Below are 6,398 nucleotides of genomic sequence, written 5' to 3' on the forward strand. Positions count from 1 at the left end.
GAAAAAAATGTTAAAAAAAGTAAATGTTACATAATCACGCTCAATGGAAACCTGATAAAATTTTATAAAAACAGAACATGTGCCAGAAGATTACAATTACTTGTCACACTCGAATAAAAACAATGTTAAAATCTATAGAGCGTGCCCAGACCTCTCCACATCAATTTAAAATCAGAACACACATCGTTATATTATTTCTCCTAATCACTTCACACGATTTCCTATTTCGTATTTCTATGACACAGACAATCTTAAAATATGTAACAATATGTTTTTATATAATCAGTTGCTAATTTTAAAAACAAGTCCTTTTAGGCGTGGCTACTCCTAAATCTACATCTTGTCCATAGAGCAATCAACCAATCAACCAACTGTTGTAAAGTAAGATTAACATTGTCGTCCAAAAAAAAGTCCTTTTGGTAATAAATACATTCTGATGTTATATTTGCAAAAACAGCAAAGGGTTGTTGGAATAACATAAATGAGTGATGAGAAAACAGGCTTATTTACTACACATTCATCAACACCGACACAACTGCCTTTATGAAACAACAATTTCGCATCCTACCTCCTGTTAGATACATTCAATTCACAAATCGTGAATCATCCTACCTTAACGTATAACAGAAAAACTCGACAATAACATTCACAGATAATACAAATCATCTATGGTGATATAACATCGCACCTTTTTTTGCTTGCCTCGAGTCTATAATAATATTAGGGTCAATATAGCTTGCAACCACTCCTTTGACCTTATGAACTTTATTTCAGGTAATATGTAACAAGCGCTAATATATAACAAAACAAATGAATCATGTGAACCCAGAACTAGAACTAACAAACATCATATAAAGTACCGGGTTTAAGGATCCAAAAGAGGGCTTCCTTCCTTAGCAAGAACGAAAAGTCCACCCTCTCCTCGTGATATGCGCAGATCCTTATCTAGGTATGTGATAAGCAGCCAAGATTTTGTCCTTTCCCCAGGTATGGGAACCTTAAGAGGAGCCTGACCCGATATTACACCCGCAATGTTGGCCACAGCCTCTTGCAAAGGGTTGAGTGACTCTTCACTGGTGAAATATTAATATTCTGTCCGAAAACATTCAAACTTTCTGGAAGATCTACATTTGACTTTATCTTTGGCGGCTGAAAGGTCCCCTCCTTAAACTCTACCTGTAAACTCTTAAAACTTATGTTCCGCTCATTTGTTTAATTTTGGCATAAAAAGAAAAAAGGTACCTGAATTCTGGAGGGGCTTCGGATTTCAAAGTTTGCAGATGCGGTTGATGTGAAATTGGCAAATGGGGTCGAGTATGTGATGGAGTTATCGATTGTATAGGTGCTTGTATTAATATTTTGACTAATCTTTTCCACTTTCAACAATGAAGTATTGCCAACTGCAAGAAGTGGTAATAGCTCGGAAAAGGCGGTATACCTGATCAGTTCATATAGCAACGGTTAGCACATTAGTAATTACATATTATCCTTAAATGCAAATGCAACAATAACGAGTTCATATTATCCTCAAAATAGTGCCACATTTCCTTTCAAGATTTTAATCCAAAATATTCTTCTATTTTGTCCTTATTTTGGGGCATTTTAAAATTTTCAAAGAAGATAAACAATATCATTATCATGCATAAAGTCAAACATTACATCTAGGCTATCAAATAAGTACACTTGATGAAATCGTATTTTAAACGAAATGTGAGCAGATAACAAGGTAAGGCGACTAATGATTCAATTGTGCGAAATAAGAAGTCAAGCTATCATCAAGAAGAAAGGAAATAGACGTGTATTGATTAAAAGAATAAAAATACGAACATACATGATTCAACCCTCACTAGCAAAAAAATGTTCCAACAATTGAAACCCTAGAAATATAGGAAGCTCGGATCGCAATTGTTCTCCCTATTTCGTGTTTTCTATTTGCTTGAGTTGATATTCAGCCATTGTTGTAAATATATAGTGTAGAATGTTTGTTCTTACTGGAATGTTACAATATCGCTTTCATTTGTTGCTTCACTAAGGAATGCTCCCATTGGCTCTCAGGCGAATGGTGCTGCAAACGGAATTGCAGGACCATATTCCCGAGCAGCTTTATTCTGACACTTGTCCTTTTAGTGTCGTGCGTTCTTGTTTGTACAAGGTGTGGACATATAGTCGGATGGAAGAGGGGGTAAATTTGCACTAGCCTAAGTCCTGATTCTCGGGGAAAAGTAGGGGCGGCTTTATCAGTTTCTAGCTAGTAGCATTAGTATTCATTGGTTTGTCTTTCTTTGTAATCCTCGTTCAAGTATTATCTATCAAAATCAAATTTTGTAATTGGAGACTTACCATCTCGAATTGGTTAAACCGGAAATTAGCCCCTCTCGAATCGGGCCAACTATCTTTACCTTTCCAATAAAATCAAGCATTCGATTTTCGGGTTCTATCACTCGCCCACAGAACAAAAGCAAATAGATTCAAGAGACAGAAAACAACAAGTCCACGCCTGGATAAATCCAAACCTACCCTATGATTAGATCAGCTCGGCAAAGCAACATGGAAAAAGTGGATACCAAATTTAATCTTTGAGCCCACCATTTCACCCATGTGATGGACATACGGTCAACACTCAGAAAGGACTTCAACCTGCTATAAATCACCACGTCTAGATTAATGGGACTAAGTTGGACCACTACGTCCAAATTGGTTGGCACGAGCATTAAACTTCAGACTAACATACCCAGAATCACGAGTACTGTACAAATTCCTTGACATAACAACTTTATAACAGGATAACCAGTAATATCAGACGAATGAAAGGAATGCCGAGGCACATTACATACAAGATCCCACCAATGATGAAAATGATCCCGTAGACAAAGGAGCAGTTGACATAAAGAAAAACACGATACGACATATCGTACGAGGCTCCATTTAATCCCAGAAAAAGGACTACAGAACCATTATCAAAACAACCTCAATGACCAGAGAATGTATGTTCTCATTTAATACTCACATTAACTAATCTCTCAAGTCTCAACTGAAACCGAAAAGTACTTATTCTCACATTGAAGTCAGACCTTAAAAAGAAACCTTCTTCTTGTGACAAGGCTAGCGACTGCTACTTTGTGCAACACAGATAGTAGATCCTGCTCCTCATTTGTCAACTCATCGTTACAATACACTTAGGAGTACTCCAAAGAATATTTGTAGCAGCAACGACATTTGTACTATACTACTTAGACTAATATGTTTGTAATGCTTATATAATTGAAGTTTTCATGTAAGCATTTATTTCCAAACTTTCTATGAGAATGTCCTATAATTTCAATTATACCCTTCTACTAAACAAAAGTATATGGATTCAAGATTATTTGTAGTGACAGCCGACAAGTAACATATCTATCAAAATGCAAAAGTAAAATGTTTGTAACACTTATAGAACAAAAAGAGGCAATCGTAGCATAACAAACCTTATCATGTAAACATTAATCTCTAATTTCCTATTACATTTTCCTATAATTTCAATTATATCGTTCGACAGCTACATAACAACAACAAAGGGAGTGTTTGGATAAGCAATTCTTACAACCACTAACAACTAAACAATTAGCTACAACAAAGTTATTAAAGTAAAGATCGAATGCATGTATGTTTAAATTTAATACAAAAGTAAAGATCGAATGCATGTATGTTTAAATTTAATACTGGAAGATCAAGAGGATATTTTTTATTTTTATTTTTATTTGAATTTAAATTTTCTGTTTTTATCTTATTTGGTTTCTTAGTTAAACTATTAGTCTCACCTATAAGTTGAGATATATGGGTTATTGTTTAGTTAATTTTTGAGTTTTTTATTATTGTAAAGAACACATATGAGAACCATTCGGGTCGTTAAAGCTTTTGGTTTTAATCACCGAGTTATTGAGCCATTTGATTGCTTCCATTCGGGCATCAGCATTAACCCAAGTAAACTAATCCTATTAGAGCAAACTCCTTTATCAAACACAATTATAGCAAATGAAAGATAATAAATAATCCTACTTACAGCAAAACCCAGTTTCCATCAAGAAGCTCCACGGCATCCGTGGGCGCGGGCGTCGGGTTAACTCGTTCCAGCTGCGTCACCAATTCAACAACCTCAGCTCGTTCCTCAGCGGAAGCAGTAAACCCTAGACCAGTCCCATACACACTATCCACCAAACACCTCTTCAAGCCTTCAATTTCACCATTATCCTCAACACCCACATTACCATTACTATCATCTACTGTCCCCCACTCGTCATCGTCATTGGGTGGATCCGAATTCGCTAACTGGGTCAATGGTTCGGGTTCCGGGTCGGATTTCTCGCCCCATTCGTCGGTTACCGGTGGTGGGTCTGTGCTGTTATTATTATTGTCGGTGGGGGTGGAGGATAAACGAATGGTTGTGGGCTTGGAGGATAAACGGAGGATGGGGAGTGACGGAGGTGCGGTGGCGGAGTGACGGCGAATGGAGGAAGGGGCGGTGGCTGTGGCAGTGGAATTGGGGAAGAAGAAGACCAGAGACATTGTTGGGTGTATTACTTTGATGTGTACTGTAGTTACGATTTATAATTAGTTTGTATGTTTTGTCAATTGAGTTTAGCTTGGCGACTCATTTCAGTATACCGTTTGAGAAGGATGAACAAACATAAACAGGTCTTTTGTTTGTCATTTATGTTCGTGAACTTTCATTTATATTCATTTTTGTATGAAACTTTACATGAATCATCTACTTAATGTTTTGTATTTATTTGTTTGTGTTCAATTGTGCTCCTTTACGTTCGTTTATATTTGTTTAGTTATGTTCACTTATGCTCCATTTATATCTGTGAATTGTTCGCTTTGATTTTAAATGAACGAACATGAACACATAAATGTGGTTGATTAAGTGTCCATGTTCATGTCCGTGTTTGTTTAAAGTTAAATGAATGAATATGAACTTGTTTGTGATTATCTGGTTCATTTACATACCTATAGTTTTCTCTTTTCTCTAAACTTTAATTGAGTTAAGATTAAACCAACTCAAGTTAAAATTAAAGTTTATTTGAGAGTGTAATATACACAGGTCGTGGCACAAATTCGATTTTTAGTTTTAAGAGGAATTTAGTCATGTTATATTCTAACAAATACAAATAAAGGATAAAATTTTAACTCAAATCCTCCACCTACCCATCTTTCTCGTCGTCATCGCAGCTAACAGTCTAGCACCATTAAATCATTAATGGTAGGTTAGTGCATGGTATGAGTTTCCTTAAAATAAATAAATAAATAAACAAACTAATCTACTTCTAAATACTCATATAAAGTAAAAACGATATGTAGTTACATCAGTGGCAGATCTTGAACATAATATGAATATACCGAAGGATTTTGAACAATAATTTGGATGAGACGGATTCAACACATAAATTTTTTTGATTTTTAAAAAAATTAAACTACTGAATAAAAAAGCTGGGTGAGCCGCGGTCAGCCTTGGGCCATACTATGATCTGCCAATGAATTACACATTATAGAATTTAAACTATCGACCTATAGAATAGAGGAAAGACGCCTTACCATCACATCATGATGGTATGTATCTTCATTCCCTAACATTCTTCGAATGATCTCTTCTCAATATTAATTTTACATAAATTTTACCTCATTTTTCTTATGTACTGCCCTAAATTAACTGTTATGAACAATAGAGAAATTCAATAACTTTTAAATGTTGAAATGAATAAAAGTAAGTATAATTATTCCCAAAGAAAGTGTTTATTTGTATCACATGCTAACACCAGAATAGAAACTAACATAAAACCAAACTAAATGTTTTATGATTATTTAAATTGGCCCACTACAAATACAATTTTCAAATCACATACCCATGATGCTAGATCATGTTATATTCATATCATATGTCAAAACAGTACATTGATCGATTTCACGACTCCAACTTATTTCTCTCTACTTTAAGCATTGTAACCTGTAACCTTAAACTAGTAGCCTATAATATATTTGGGCCTATACCTAGGCACCACATACAAGTTATTTACGTTAAATAAGATCTCTCAATATATCATCAAACTTTTATCGGCTATTTTTAAACATTTATCTAAAATGTATAAAAAAAGTATATGAATATATAACTGCTGGATTCAATCTATCCCGAGCCCTTGTAAATCCAGACTCGATCAAGTAGGCAACAAATGTCAATCACCATACCATATAATCATATATTACTGAATAAGCATGGATCTTATCCTAAAAGGATCGACTCTAAAACAGACACCGTAAGTCTCGCTACGAGAAGGACAAGAGGGGGGGGGGGGGGGGTCTTCCTGTAACCACCATCCGACTTGAGAATAAGTACTGTTATTTGTGATGAGAGAAAGTACAAAGTG

General features: G+C 35.2%; 1 pseudogene across 1 annotated transcript; it reads right to left on the minus strand.

Moving 5' to 3' along the window:
- Positions 1-675: 675 nt before the first annotated feature.
- LOC143631590 (plastid lipid-associated protein 3, chloroplastic-like) lies at positions 676-4,542 on the minus strand (annotated as a pseudogene). The gene is made up of 3 exons (XR_013153390.1): positions 4,040-4,542; positions 1,243-1,438; positions 676-1,176 (listed from the first exon to the last, which is right to left on the minus strand). The product of XR_013153390.1 is annotated as a plastid lipid-associated protein 3, chloroplastic-like (transcript).
- Positions 4,543-6,398: the final 1,856 nt, after the last annotated feature.

Source organism: Bidens hawaiensis, unplaced genomic scaffold, assembly GCF_021521415.1.
Source record: "Bidens hawaiensis isolate Kalapana, Puna unplaced genomic scaffold, B.hawaiensis_p1.1 tig00006109_1, whole genome shotgun sequence".
Lineage (NCBI taxonomy): Eukaryota > Viridiplantae > Streptophyta > Magnoliopsida > Asterales > Asteraceae > Bidens > Bidens hawaiensis.